The 16,663-nt window shown below is 36.8% G+C and overlaps 1 pseudogene; it reads right to left on the bottom strand.

Annotated features, from left to right (window-relative positions):
• Positions 1-7,290: 7,290 nt before the first annotated feature.
• Positions 7,291-11,178, bottom strand: LOC140600743 (keratin, type II cytoskeletal 8 pseudogene; annotated as a pseudogene).
• Positions 11,179-16,663: the final 5,485 nt, after the last annotated feature.

Below are 16,663 nucleotides of genomic sequence, written 5' to 3'. Positions count from 1 at the left end.
AGCTGGCACAAGCATTGCTGAAGAATTTGGGAACCAGGCTATCTTGCTGTGGAAATTCTACCCACTGTACTGCCCCCAGCCAAGCAGAAAATAAATAATCCAGAAGGAAGAAGTAGTCTCTTCATTTGGTAAAAAGCATGGGAAAGGGGGAATGGAGTATAGAAATATGCACAGAAGGAACAAGAACAGTAGTGGAGTTTCCACAAGTCAGCACCAACGCACTGGCAGGGAACTGCAGCAACTGGTGGCAGTAGCAGAATTGCCTGTCTCCGGGCAACAGAGATGTACCAGAAGCAGACTTCCATTAGAATGGCATCAAGTGGTAAAGGTTGGGGAAACATTCATTCATTTATCCAACAAATATTTATTAAGGAGACACTGTGTGCCAGGCACAGTGTTAGATCTTTCTATTGACTGGCAGTGAGGCAGCAGAGGTGTTTGGGGCTATTAGCAAATAGAATGAGAAAAAGCAGCTGTCTCACTAAACTCAATAATACTTCAACCTCAAAAGCCCTATTGTAAAGTCCTACTTTACCAGCTTCCTTCTTTGCATACATTCTAATCATAGTCTTGGTCCATTTTTCTAACAAGTCCTTTCCTTACTGATTTATTGGAGACTTTTCTTTGAGGAATACTAACCTTGTATTGATTATATGGATTGAAACTATTCTCTCCTTGTCTGTCATTTGCCTTTTACATTTATTTATGTTGGAAAGCAAGCATTTATTGTTCTGTGACCTGAGAACTCTTTATACATGCCTTTCTTGCAGACCTAAACTCCTTGCTCACAATGTCTCCCATTTAAGGCTATGGAAACAATGCTGGAGTTGGAATCAGGGTATCTGGATTATAGAAAAAAACCTAACATGACTGGCACTGTTATCTGGGTGAGTTTCTTTAGACTAACATTAAACTCTACAGCATAAGTCACTCTACTAGGTTTTTTATATATGATATCGGATTTAATTTTACAACCACTTGCCTATTTTTCAGATAAAGAAATAGTCTCAGAGAAATAAGGTGATTTGCCTAGTTATACACAGCTAGTTAGTGGCAGAGTTGGGAATTAAGTGCAAGTATAACAGAATCTATGTTACTTTCTTCTCTTTATATGTGCTTCAGGATTCTTAATGTGAAAAATCACAACCATACACACAAAAAGATAGTTAAATTGAAATATGATCTCCAAATCCCTCAATGCCCTAGGATTCTGTGATTCAAAGCATCTATTGAAAACCAGCAATCATGAGATACCCTGGGGAGGGACTGACTCTAACTCCACTGCTTCCACAGGGGAAGGCAATTAACAGCAAACAACAGTGGAGTGAATGATATCTTGATTTTAAAAACTGTTTAACACTGACTTTGAACAGGATTACCCCACAGAGACTAGAATAAATTCTTTTTATGACAAGCTTTGCAACTGTACTGTGAAAAGTACTTAATGTATAGAGGATATATTTTATTGAAAGTCTACTGTGCACTAAGAAGTTTACCTATATCATCTTCTTTAATTCAGAAGATACCATTATGAGGTAGACATTTTACTTTCCATTTTACAGGTGAATTAACTGAGACATAGAGAGGTCGTCACATGGTCCCAAAACCTGGTAAGACCCATACCTATCTCCAAAGCTCTACCCAACAACAACCTGTCATGAAGGTCCCCCTGTTATAAATCACTTCAGTGCAAAATCATTACCAAGTGAGGTTTTTTCTTGCAGCAACTTAGTCTGTAATGACATTGTCATTATCGAAGAACTTCATTAGATTTTCAGTATTTGAGGGTTCTTCTGAGTTAACAAAGTGAGAAAAAAAGCATATCAGAGAGAGTTATGGGTCTTTCCCAGAATAGAAAATCTATAAATAGACTGGATAAATACTTAAGGAAAACTTTTAAAATTTATCTATTGCTGGTTTTTCAAAAAAGAACCTATGCTGAAAATTTAAAAGCTGACACAACTTGTTGAGTAAATAAAAGTCTTTTTCCTTTAAAAGCTGGGCTAGAAAATTCATGTATTTCCTACTTCTCTATTAAAGTTTCTGAACTTCACTTAATATGAATTCCTATGACAAATAGAGAGTCATATGTTCATAACACGATATCATTTAAAATTGCCTCTTCGGGCAGCCCCGGTGGCGCAGCGGTTTAGCGCCGCCTGCAGCCCAGGGCGTGATCCTGGAGACCTGATTTCGAGTCCCACATCGGGCTCTGTGTGGTGCCTGCTTCTCCCTCTGCCTGTGTCTCTGCCTCTCTCTCTCTCTCTCTCTCTCTCTTCTCTCTCTGTCTCTATGAAAATAAAATAAAATCATAAATAAATAAATAAATAAATAAATAAATAAATAAATAAAATTGCCTCCTAAAGGACTTAGCTCTCCTACAGACTTGTGAGCTGTTAAAATGGAGAATGGTATGGAAAGCTTCACAGAAAGTATACATTCCAGGAAATAAAAGGTGAAGGGGGAAGTAATTCATCAAGTTTGTGGGCCATGTAAATTCTAGAAGAGATTCTAATTAAGACTGTTAAAATAATTTCTTGAATGTGTTTTCAGAGCCAAGAAGACCATGGATGTGATGTAATTACTAGCTTGTGCTGTTTGTACCACCCCTAATTTATCATTGCACTGGAAGACTTCCCTATGGCAAGATGACCACATGACATTCTAAGTAAGTATGATTGGCTTTAAACACTGCTCTGAGTGAGGTTTAGAGTACAAAGTATGGCAACTGCTGTCCTATATTTTGCTGCATATTGTTCATGTTTTTAAATTCGTATTTCACTTTCATTAGGCTATTTTGGAAACTGTCAGGAAATCATCCTGATTTTACCTCATGAACCATAGTCACAGAGTTACTTTTGATCCTTTATGACATTTAGTTTTATGAATTAGACTTTTTCTAATTCTACTTTTTAAAAGAAGTCTGTTGTGGTTCTCCCAAATGCCAAAAGGGAAAACACTTATAATGATGTTGCATAACATTTACCTTCCAAATATCAAGCTTAGAGTATACACAAGCATGATAGGGCATAAAGTACCTTCCTATTATATGTGTGTGCATATTTCATATTCTTTTAGAAAATGTCATGAGGTGATTTTCATTGCATATTCAAGTACTATTTCCTAAGAAAACATAAAATTCTAAATATAGAAAAGTTGAGCCCTGAACAGAATTCATCTCTCCAAAATCAAATGCCTTTCAAAACACAAAAGGACTAACCTTCAGAGTCATCAGTGACTCCTCCTCCCTTATATCCAGTAAGTCTGGATATAAGACTTTTACTTCAAAAATGTCTATTGGCCACGCACTCTCTCTCATCTTTTATAAGAACTATTTCAAGAACTTCCTTACTTCTAACCATCTGCTTCTCCCACTTTAGTCCATTCTCTTTATAGTATTACCAGAGTAATCTTAAAGATGATGAGTTTATATCCCCAATTGATGCCATTTGCTAATTCCTTATTACTTATATGGTAAAAAAAAAAAAAATCTTAGTTCAGTGTCTCACAAAATGTGATTCACAGAACAATTACAGCAGAACTTTCTAAGGTTCTGGGGTGCCTGGGTGGCTCAGGTAGTGATCTCAGGGTCCTGGGATTGAGTCTTTTGTGTCTGGCTCCCCAGTCAGCCGGGAGTCTGCTTGTCCCTCTCCCTCTGCCCCTCCCTTCACTCATAGATGCTTTCTCTCTCTCCAAATTAAATAAATAAAATCTTTAAAAAAGAAAGAGATAATTTTCTAAAGTACTGAAAGGAAAAAAAGTATATTCCTGGCTCCAGCTTAAGCCAAGCAAATCAGAATTCTTGGGTCTTAGTTCAATAACCTATACTTGAACCTATTACTCAGAAAGGATAAATCTCTTAGAAAGAAGAAAGCATAAAAAGTTATTTAAGTTCTAAAGAGTTGCAGTATCTGGTAATCATATGAATAAAAAATCCTGAAAACAGTGACCAAAAGTTTCTAAAAATACTGGATAAATGATTGTATTAATACAAGCAAAGGAAACCCATCAAGCCTAGGGGGAGAAAGAGAAAACATGGATCCAAAAAGATGAAGCAGAGTGAGAGATTTGATCAAAGATTCCATAAAATCAAACTCAAGACTCAAGGAAAAGATGAACCAAGAAAGAAAAGAAAGGAAGGGGAGGGAAGGGGAGGGAAGGAGAGGGGAGGAGAAAAGAGAAAGAAGAGGGAGAAGAGAAGAGAGAAGAGAAGAGAAGAGAGAGAAGAGAAGAGAGAGAGAAGAGAAGAGAAGAGAAGAGAAGAGAAGAGAAGAGAAGAGAAGAGAAGAAGAGAAGAGAAGCAAAATTGCCTCCTTGTCTTAGTCATCACTCTGAGAAGAAATAAAATCATTCACCCTGAGTAACCATAACCATGATCTGGTTCCTCATGTAAGTTAATGGCTCAAATTCACACTATTTGCTTGAATAAAATATAATGGACCCAAATCTGTAGCATCACCAAAGGCAAGTGTCTTTCAGAGAAACACAGTATCAATCCAAGCAACAAAAGTCACATAAGTAAATTTCCAAATTTGAAGTATGAAAAGCTATAAGACACACAAGAAGACAAAGCATCACAATTGAAAGTAATCATTTTTAAAAGTTCAGAAAGATTTTAAATGTGGATATGTAGAATAATAAATGTTTACAATTACCAAAAGATTATGATTTGTAATTATTACTGGGAAAGAAAATATCAATGTTGATCTTAAAACACTTTGTCATATCAGAAAGCAATGAAGCTATTAAAGACTACTGTGGCCATGTCAAAAAGATTCAAGAAACAACTGAGGAGGCCCAGTATTGGCCAGAGATGGGAAAATTTCACAAAAAAAATAAAAATAACTGCAATGGAAATATCAAATAGTTAAAATCCATCAGTTCATAATATTTAAATATTATTAATATTTATTCGTAGGCCACCTAAGAAGGATTCTAGGCAACAAACACATTATACTTTCAGCCATTAAATAAAAGAAGCAAGCATTTATTCCAGAATGTGAATTGCACATCAAGATAACCAAATAGCTAATACACTTTCAAAGAAACATTCCATTTAATAAATGAAGAAAGAATAATAGATATAATATATCATCATTTTGTAAGCCTTAATTAAATAATGACTATACGGTGATCATCAGTGGTCATTGAATCACTAGACAAAAGATCACGAGAAACTATAAAAAGAAAGGATCGTATCTTTCATATCTCAGCCACACTTTTTCCATCATCATGTCTTGGAATTTATTACTAAGATTTGTAGCCCTTTCATAATCTCAATTGTATGCATTTCTCTGACCACCTCTTCCTATCTTTTTATCTTACCATTGTGCTGAAACATTTCTTGTCAAAATCACCATTGACTTCCACACTGATAAGCACAATGGTCAATCTTCATTCTTCATTTTGGCTTATCAACAGTGTTTGCCACAGTTGATCGCTCGTTCCTTTATTTGTTATTTCTTTCATTATATTCTATTGAATTTCCTCATATTTTACTAATGGCTCTTTTACAAGTCTGCTATCTCCTTGACCTTTTAACCTTGTGCCCAAGAATTCAGACTTTTGTAGTCTTCTCTTCTCTCTATACTCACTCCTTTAGTGGTTCCAAAACTTTTTATAGCTTTAAGTATCACTTTTTGCCAACAACTCCCAAATTTATATCACTAGCTCAAATTGCTCTCTTAAACTCCATTCTCACATATAAAACTACCTACCCACTGAAAACCTCATAACCATCTCAAACTTAGCATGTCCAAAATGAACTCTTGAAATTTCCCCCAAAACCTGTCACATATAAATTAATGCATCAATCCTTCAAATTGCTCAAGTCAAAAATCCTGGAATCATCTTCAGAATTACTCTTGATTTTTCTCCTCTCATTCCTTATGCAAATTCCTTTTTAAAAATAAATTCTTCACAAAAAGAAATCTATAATCTGATGCTTTCTCATCACTTACACTGCTACCACTGATACAAGCACTATAATCTCCTGCCAGGGTTATAGCAACCAGGTCCACTGCAATTTATTAGTCCAATATTAATCAGAATAAAAGTTGGAGCCTATACAGTGGCCTAAAAGTGGCCTCACCCATTCTGTGCGTTCTTACCTTTCTGACCCACTCTGCTCCTCTATCCCTCATTTATACTACTCCAGCCACGTTGGTCTCTTTCTTTTTCCTTGAACATAACTTAAGGCCTTTAAATTATTTCCCTCAACCAGGAATGGTATTCCTCCAGTTATCTCAAGGTTAATGTCCTACCTTCTGCAAATCTTTGCTTAAAAGTCACATTCTCAATGAGGCCTACTGATATCCCCTCCAACTTCCAATCTCTTTACTCTATTTTTTCTTATTATACTTATTAGTTTCAAACATATTCTATAATGTAGTTAGTGTACTGTTTGTTGTTTGCCTTCCTTTATTGAAGAAACTCAACAAGAGCAGGAATTTGTTTTGTTTTCCAAGGTACTCCATATTCAGTAAATGCTTATTAAATGAATATCTTAAAAAAAATCAGTGAATCAATGAACACATAAATAAATTTTAAAATTTCTATTCATCAAAAAACATAACAAGTGAGAAGACTAACAACAAAATATAGGAAGATATTTATAACATGTAATTAAGGAAGGCTTAACATCATAAATGCATTTTTAAAATAAATACTATGAATAGATAAGAAAAAGATAAACATCCTAGTAGAAAAATTGGCAAAAATAAATAAATAAATAAATAAATAAATAAATAAAATAATAACAAGCCTTTCCTATAGAGGAAATGTGAATGGTCAGTAAATAATAGAAAGTTGTTTAGCCTCATTAGTGGTCAAAGAAATATAATTTTTTTCAAGGAAATATAAATTAAAGACATAATAAGATATTGCACACCTATCAATTAGTCAAAAGTAAAATTTGTTGGCAAAGATGTAGAGCAATAGGAATACTCATACACTGCAGTCAAGAATATAAACTGGTTATTTAAAATACTTTGGAAAATAATTTGATATTATCTGATAGAGTTGAAAATATACATACCTATGACTCAATTAGGAATATCATAGAGATAATTCTCTACATGTGCTGTAGGAGACATATCAGAATTTTCATAACTTCATCGTATAGAATAGCAAGACATTTAACTTAGCCTCACTAACCAAAGCTAGAAAAATATTGATATTCATACCATGAAATATTTTATTCTAATGAAATGAATAAACTGTGGCTTTATGCATCAACCTGTAGAATAAAAAGAAGTAATATGAAAAGTTAACTAATATTTTTATAAAATTTAAAATCAAACAATTACTTAAAGATAATTACATAATACATTATTTTTTTTAATTTATTTTATTTTTGGACTGGCAGCCAGCACTATCAGAGGCTTTATTTGGGAAAAGACACTTGATTTGGCTTTTGGTTGGGGGCATGGACAAGATGGGGTGCCCAGGACAGTAGACTCCACCTAAGGGTAGGCTGAGTACTGGAGCTGAGCCTCAGGTGGGTCTCTTGTCCTCAAGGCTCCCCTGCACATCTCCTTCCCCCAAAGGCTTTATGGGGGCCACAAGAGCAAGGAGGCTGGGAGGGCCCACGGTGGCTGTTCACTTGGGCTGGACGTCAGACGACTGACACCAGCTTCCCATCTGAGTCTTGATCTTCTTCACAACCACGGCCTTGGAGGAGCTGCTGCAGCTGAAGGAACCACCAGGGCCAATGGACTGGAAGGAGCTCTGGCCATAGTTGAGGCCAGGGCTTGGGAGGCCCCCATAGGCCAAGTTCAGACCACCTGAGTAGCACTGGAGGTCTTCATATGGATGCTCATGTTCTGCATCCCAGACTCCAGCTGGCTCTCCTTGCCCTCCAGCAGCTTGCTGTCAGTGGCGATCTCAATGTCCAGGGCCAGCTTGACGTTCATGAGCTCCTGGTACTCGCACTGCTCCAGTGATGTCCTCATACTGGGCCTTGACCTGGGCGATGGTGCCGTCCAGGTCCAGGGAACGGCTGTTGTCCGTAGACAGCACCACGTGTGTCCGAGATCTGGGACTGCAGCTCACAGATCTCCTCTCCATACAGCTGCCTTAAGAAGTTGATCTCGTCGGCCAGCCCTTCCAGGAGGGACTCCAGTTCTACCTTGTTCATGTAAGCTTCCTCCACATCCTTCTTAATGAGGACACACTCATTCTCCATGTCTGCAAGCTCCTTGATCTCACCCTCCTATTTATTCTTGAAGTCCTCCCTGAACCTCTGCATGTTGCCAAGCTCCACTTCCAGCTTCAGCTTCTCCTGCCTCAGGGTGTCCAGCTGCCTCCGGAGGTTGTTGATGTAGCTCTCAAACATGTTGTCTATGTTGCTCCAAGCAGTTTTCTGCTGCTACAGGAGGCCCCACAGGGTCTCCAGGATTTTGTTCTGCTGCTCCAGGTGTCTGACCTTGTCAATGAAGGAGGAAAACTGTCGAGGCTCTTGATCTGCTCCTTCTCCTGGGTGCGCACTGCCTGGATGTTGGGGTCCAACTCCAGCTTAAGGGACTCAGCAGGCTCTGGTTCACTGAGACAGCCATGATGCCCCCATGCCCCTGATCCGTGGTTGCCCCTGACCACACTCATGCCACCCTGGAAGCTACCCACCTGGGATAAGGCAGAGTAGCTGATGTGGGAGCTGGGCCTGCTCTTGTAGGAGCAGCTGCTGAAGGCCCCAGGGGCCAGAGGTGGACCTCTTGTAGGACTTCTGGGTCACCCTGATGGACGTGGTAGAGGCTGCCATGGAGGCTGGAGTGGAGGTGAGGAGGCTGAACCTGACAGAGGTTCCAGAAGGAGCACAAGGAGCTGCTTCTAGGTGCCATAATACATTATTTTTTAAAACATGAGAATTGTTTTAAAAATTAGGATAGTAGTTATTCAGTTAAAGAACAAGTGATGTATTGGAATTAAATATATGAATAGCCTCAAAATATATTGGTGATGTTCTCCTCCATAAATTGGAAGGTCTTTTAGGTTCTAGTACCAATTCCAGCATGGGAGGGGGAGAGGATGGGGGGAGAAGGGTGAGTGATGAAAAGGAGTTCTCCCACTCCAACAACAAACAATTCTCTGGACACCAGCTGGCCAACTGGCTACAGTTCGGAGGTGCCCACAACTTCCTCCGTGGGTTGGATTAATCTCCTAGAATGGCTCATAGAACTCAGAGAAACATTTTACTAACTAGATCACTGGTTTTTTATAAAAGAATGTAACTCAGAATAGCCAGATGGAAGAGATGGATAGGGTGAGGCATGGGGAAAGGGCATGGAGCTTCCATACCCTCTCTGCGCACACTATTCTGAATATCCAGATGTTTACCAACCTAGAAACTCCCTGATTCCAGCCCTTAGGGGTTTTTATGGAAGTATCATTATATGGGGCTTGATTGATAAAATCATTGGCCATTGGAAATTGATTCAATCTCCAGCTCCCTTCCCCTCCCCAGAGGTCTAGAGTGGAACTGAAAGTTCCAACCCTCTAATTACATGGTTGATTCTCCTGGAAACCAGCCCTGATCCTTATATATAATCCAAAATTCACCTCATGGGATGCCTGAGTGGCTCAGCGCTTAAGCACCTGCCTTCAGCTTGGATCCTGGAGTCCCAGGATCAAGTCCCCACATCGGGATCCCGGCATGGAGCCTGCTTATCTCTCTTCCTATGTCTCTGCCTCTCCCTCTCTGTGTCTTTCATGAATAAATAAATAAAATCTTTTTTTAACAACCAAAAGAACAAAATTCACCTCATTAACATTAAAAATTACCTTTATCACTCTCATCACTTGGGAAATCTAAGGATTTTCCAGAAATGGGGAAGGAAACCAAGTATTTATTTCTTACAAATCACAATATCACAGGGGGATAGCTTCACAGATGTTTATGCTATCTCTATGCTTTATAAGTTCACTGTAAATATTTATTTTTTAAAAAATATAAGTCTCTTCTTATTCAGTCTTGATTAAACATGAATAATAGACCACAAGTTTGCCCAGAAAGGAAATCATTTCCTTAGAGCTAATAATGCTTTGTTAATTCAGGTACTGTGCTGAAATTTGCTTTACTTTTTGTTGAGAAAGTTCTCTGATAACAGAATATTTAAGATGCAATGATTTAACAAAAAGAAACTTTAGTTGAGGCAAATGTTTGGATTGAGATTAAATTCAAGCATGTTTATCATAGATTATAGATATTTTCTGTTGTGTCTTACTGATAGTCAAAATAAAACATGATTCCCTTGATATCAAATTGTGTTTATACAAAGCCTGTATTTACCCATCTGGTATGTAACCCTTTAACCCCAAGGCTTGTGCTATTATCAAAAATTTGTAAATATGTTTAGAGAATTGCATGACTCATAAGGCATATTTATTGTAGAAAGCACTGTTAGTTTATGAAATGTGCTGGTTGTTTAGTTTGTCAATTATCTCACTATTTTTTCTCTCCTTTTCTGGAAAGAAAAAAAACATAATTCAATGAGCTGAGAGTCAAATAAAGTTGACTTTGGCTAATTATAATTCAACCAAAATGCAAACTTTGATTTTTTTCCTCATTTGAAATGACCTTTAAAGACATTTAGCTTGATAATGATTGCTCTTGTATAAGAAACAAGATCCTTTTTATTCTGGACCCTCTCACTGCTACAACCTCACCCCCACCGTTTGCCTTCATGCACCCTTCATTTTAGTCTATGGCTTCCATTATGGACTCCCCTGCCTCTGGGCCCAATGTCATTCATCATTCCCAATCATGTAACTCAGCATATTGAATTCTTCATCATTCACCCTTCTGTCTTAATTTACTATCCCTGACTCAAAGCACATTCAGCAGGGAGCCTGCTTTTCTCTCTCTCTCTTCTGCCCCTCCCCTGCACCCTGCTCAAGCGTGCTCTCACTCTCTTAAATAAATAAATCCTTTAAAAAAATGAAAAGAAAATCAGGGTCTGAAAACAAAACAAAACAAAACAGTGGAAATAAATTTAAAAGATACAAGTACAAAGGAACCAAAAAGTAAACATGAGACAAAGGGTGAGTACAAAGAGCTACCATGCAATCCTTATGTGTATTCTTTGCCATGTATGAACATGTTCATCTTCATAGCACTCAAGCTAAGATGGCAAAATTAAAGCATGACAAATGTATTCTTACAAGGTGCTTGATGAAGTAATTGTGTTGAAGATCAAACAATATCATTTAAATATAGTATTTGATGTGATTCTATTGTATATGTGTATGTAATTCAAGTTATATTAAAGTTAATTTTGAAGATTTTGTCTAATAACCTGTAGTTCTAAGGAAATAAAATTGGTTTTTGGCTAGGAATTAATAAATGATTACAGGGATCCCTGGGTGGCGCAGCGGTTTGGCGCCTGCCTTTGGCCTAGGGCGCGATCCTGGAGACCCAGGATCGAATCCCACGTCGGGCTCCCGGTGCATGGAGCCTGCTTCTCCCTCTGCCTATGTCTCTGCCTCTCTCTCTCTCTCTCTGACTATAATAAATAAATAAATAAATAAATAAATAAATAATAAATAAATAATTACAAATGAATTAGCAAAATTTCCTCTTTGCCTTCTGGGCAGGTTGTCCAGCTAGCAGAACCCTTTGCCAGAGTGTTTCTCTTAACTCTCAATGCTTTGCTAACATTCACTCTGGCCCTTATTGTGCATTGATGGCAGCTCAAGACTAACTGAGCAATTGTAAAAACAATGAGGACTACTCAGTTCTAAGGGAGCAGAAACTCTTTAAAAAATTTTTAAAAAATAAAGGAGCTGAAATATTTTAAGTTTTTTACATTCCACACAGGGTCGAGAGATCTCAATGTATCACTAGCTTCACAGAGGAATCTTTGCTCCTGCTTGGTTGTTAGAAAATGTGTCTCCTCTAACTATGCAACTAGAGCAGTGGCTAGTCTCTATTCTCAGAAACTTTTATCTTTAACAACTAACAGTTCTACTTTGTCAATTGATTTAGATTTGTCGTTCAAAATCAGGTCACTATTTTGAATATATATATGTACAAAACATATCAATAATAGAGAAAATTAAAGATTATAATTATAATATATATTTATATATAATATGTACGATTATAATACACATAATATAGTCTTTAATTATGTGTGTGAGTCTGTGTATGATCTTTATAGCATTGATTTTTAAAGCTAATGCACTCAGGGTAACTTTCACATATAGATTATCTTTGGCACTTCTCTGCCACTTTAGAAGTACTAAAGAATTTACTCCCTCATCTTACTCCTGTAATTCATGTGTACAGACATAAAAACAAAGAAGGATGTTACAAATATTTAGCATGATGAGTATGCTCCAAATGTTTCCAGCATTGCTCAAAAAGTATTATGAAATCTGCCCTATTTTTCAGGTCTTCAGTGTAAGAAAGTTCTAAAATCAAAGAAGCAGGCTTAACTTTCCCTTTGAAAGTAATTTATTTTATTCACATTTTTTAATGTTCACATGAAAACAATTTAGTAACTATATGCATATTTTATAATATGAAAAGGCTGACTTCTAAATGACCTTGTCCCATGGTTGAATTACTTACTATTAAAAGTTGTCAGGGTATGAAGCTTAAAGATAGATTGTAAAGGAAGTGTGTGAAGTCCTAGATTCATCCATGACTTCATTCCCCACATCCATGTGTAGCAGAATTTATTAAAATGAATCCTGACCCTCCCCCTCCTCTCTCTCTCCCTCCATCCCTCCCCCTCTCTCCTCTCTCTCTCTATCTTTCTCTCTCAAATAAAGTCTTAAAAACAAAAAATAAAAAAATAAAAAATAAAAAAATAAATAAAATGAATCCTGAAAATATAAACTGACCAAAGTTTGTGCAGAAACAGAACTGAAGCAATCAGATGCACTGCTCCAAGTTCTTAAGAACAGTAAACAGAAGACTAGAAACTTCCCACTATAAATTATTAATGAATCCTCTGTGGTGCTTCTGATTCCTTTCACAGAGACCACTCATGGGGAAATCATTTAAGTGTTTGATAATGTTACACTTTATTACTGCAAAACACTAGTAAGTCATATGAACATATTCCATTCACAATACAAGAAGATCTACCAGTAGCCCTGGACAAACAATGCTGTCACACCAAGACATAACTCACTCAGAGCATTAGTAAAGGAAGACATCACTAGAATTTCACTGAAAGGTTTTATCACATCCTGCTGACATTTAGTAGTTAGGTATCAGGAACTACTGTCTTGGATTCAAGCCTCCTATTAGCATAGAGTTCTTGCTACTAATTTGCATTTTATTCACTTGACTCCAGACTCATGATAACAAACAATATAAAACTACTTATAGAGGTGTGAGACTCTTTAGAAACCTGGCAATCCTAAACTAACCCTAAAAATAGAAATTCCACAACACTTGTATCAAAGTTGCCCCAAACTCCAGACTTATTCCACCCGGGACTAACATTATCCAAGGTAAGAGCATTCAACCTACATATTCATTAAAGGAATGCCATGCTTCTGACTTTACCTGTCCCTAACAAGTCCTATCTTTGTTTTCATATATCACCTTGGCATTCCCTGTTGTCTAGAAGAGGAAGGAAGGAAGGAAGGAAGGAAGGAAGGAAGGAAGGAAGGAAGGAAGGAAGGAAGGAAGGAAGGAGAAAAAGAAAGAAAAAAGGAAGAGAGGTTTAAGTCCCAACTACTTTTCTATTGCCTTTTTCACCAAGAACTGATTTGACTACTCATTGAAAAATATTCTTACTTGAGAACTGTCACACAACAAAGGAACTGGATTGTTTTTTGTTTGTGTATTTCTTTATATTATATTTTATTTAAATTCAGTTTGCTAACATTTAGTATAACACCCAGTGCTCATATCATCATGTGTCCTCCTTAATGCTCATCAGGATTGTTAATCTCCTCTTTCCTATCAGTATAAAAGCTTCAATTTACAAATACTAAAACCCAACGTAACAGTGTGTTTCAGTGAGTACTCTAATAACTTCTAACTACACACCATCCCATCTGATCTTATTAATTTGATCATTGAGCTTCAAGTATAAGAACAAAAAAATTATCTTCAAGAACTGTGTGGAATTATATCACATAAAAATATACACCTGCACCTAATTACTGCTACTGTATTCAGTTCTATGGCAAAGATACAGCAACAACACATTCTCAAATTCTCAAATGTTTCTAAATACTGGGTCGGCCCTCCATGGCACATAGCACTGAAAGAGAAATCTCTGTGATGACAGAGTCTTTCGCCTGAGGTAACAGTCTACCTTCTGTAGGGGAATATTTCCTTTCCTAAACATTCTGGGCATGATACAAGGAAGAATCATGTTTGTAGAATTAGTAGTTTCCTACTTAGCCCCAAACAAAGGGGGAGTGACTGTTGTCTTTGAACTTTTTTTGTAATAGAAACAACAAAATTGTTTTTGAAAACCAGCATTAGTAACTATCCAATGTTGCCTTAAAAATATGATGTTTGCAGAATATATCACAACTTTGTTTCTTTATAAAACTTGAAATTTTAAAAACTTTGCAATGCTTTAGCTTCCAAGAATCTACACAGGAAAGTTTCATCCTCCTTGTGAAAGGCCTGAGGCAAAATGATGTCAGAAAACAACATATTTGTTCTTTGGAGTTACCTGCTCTATTGGAGAGGTCAAGAACCCAACCGACCTTTTAAAACAACAGAGAAATACAAGGACTGCTTCTCTAAACCTGGTCTCCAGTGAGAGAATGGGAATTTCACCCTAGTCACCAAAGACTAAATATGTCCACTCCTTGTAAGGAGCCCTCCAACTATATCCTTGCCCATTTAAAACGTATCCATGAATTATCAAGCCCCATACAGAAGAAAATGGGCAAGTCACACTGCATTGGGGATCTATTTATATAAGCTAGTAACCTTGTAGGGAATTAAGAAATACAAAATAAAATGAACAGGATAGTGTTCATTTACATGTAGAAGTACTGCTTATAAAATGCTGCAAGCAATGCAGCCTTAAAAGGATGCATCACAAATATGCTTACTGGGATGCTAAGTATTGTGCTACAATAAGATATTTAAGAGAGACTACACAGATTCAAATTTAAGATGGAGTGTTGATTACGGTTAACAAAGGAAAGAATTGTGCATGCAAAACATTTGATGCCTCATGGTTCTCTTTGTAAAAATTATCTGTGCCTTTTCCTTTTGACATTTTAAATTGTCTTAGGCCAATTTTTCTCTTCCCTCTTGGTTGTATGTGATGGTACCACAGTGCTAAAATTTGAAATTGCATGTACTCCTAAATGCTGGTATAAGAAATCTCAGAAATATGGAAAGGATAAAATATTTCTCTCCCTATAGTCGCAGAAAAATACACATTATTCTACTTCACACAACTAGTTCTGATAAAATGTTTATAAAAAACAACATCTAGAGAAATGTTGATCTTGTACTCCTATGAAATATATGTTAAAAAGTGTAGTCTCTTCTGTGTTATGTTATTGAAACTGTCCTTTGAAATGTTATTTGTACAAAGGATTCTTTGGATACCTGGACTTTAAATATTATTGCTCTGTCCTGAGAAACACAACCTGTTAGCATTCCAGATTTTCAATTCTGAGTGCCTCTCAACATTTCAATGATTATGTGCCCTGTAATAATATTTAAATTGGTCTCCTTGTTTCCTGAAAGTATTAATAGTTGTGAGGTTTCTTTTTAAGCTGGAAGAGTACTTTCAGAATTCCCTTCCCTCTCTTTTATATATACATGTCACAAAAATACCATGATATACTGAACTTTTATTCAAAGAGTTCAAGATTTTGTCTCATTTCAGTTAAACCTCTTACAACCCAGAGCATTCTGAATTACAGTAACAAAGACAAAAATCCTGAGACTATATGCTTTTAAATGCAGAGAGAAGATAATCATTTTGAGCTACTAATATATTTAAGGAAGACATACTTACCATCTTTCTTGAAGCCTAGAGGTTGCCTGAAAAACACTATATCTTCAACTTCTCTCTCAGTTTTAATTTGAATTCCCAACGCCTATTTGCAAAATCATGTTCAAATGTAGCATGCCAGCCCATCATAGGAATCTCCTTTTTTTCCAAATCTTTATTTAAATTCTAGTTGGTTGACATATAATGTCATATTGGTTTTAGGAGTAGAATTCAATGATTCATCACCTACGTATAACATCCAGTGCTTAACACAGAGTGCCCTCCTCAATACACATCACCCATTTAGTCCATCCCCTGGCTACATCCACTCCATCAACCCTCGGTTTATTCTCCATAGTTAAGAGTCTCTGTGGTTTGCTTCTCTCTCTTTTTTACTTTCCTCTATGTTCATCTGTTGTTTCTTCGTTTCCATATTTGAGTGAAATCATATGGTATTTGTCTTTCTCTGACTTATTTCGCTTAGCATAATACACTCTAGCTCCACTTATGTTGTTGCACATGGCAAGATTTCATTTTTTTTTTGATGGCTAATATTCCCTTACACACACACACACACACACACACACACGCCATCTTCTTTATCCATTCATCAGTTGAGGGACATTTGGGCTCTTTCTATACTTTGGCTATTGTTGATAACGCTGCTATAAACATCAGGGTACATGTGCCTCTTTTATTTTTTTTAAAGATTTTATTTATTTACTTGAGAG

Source organism: Canis lupus, chromosome 12 (assembly GCF_048164855.1).
Source record: "Canis lupus baileyi chromosome 12, mCanLup2.hap1, whole genome shotgun sequence".
NCBI lineage: Eukaryota > Metazoa > Chordata > Mammalia > Carnivora > Canidae > Canis > Canis lupus.
The sequence above is the reverse complement of the archived record's forward strand: the minus strand, read 5'-3'. Positions and strand labels throughout refer to the sequence as shown.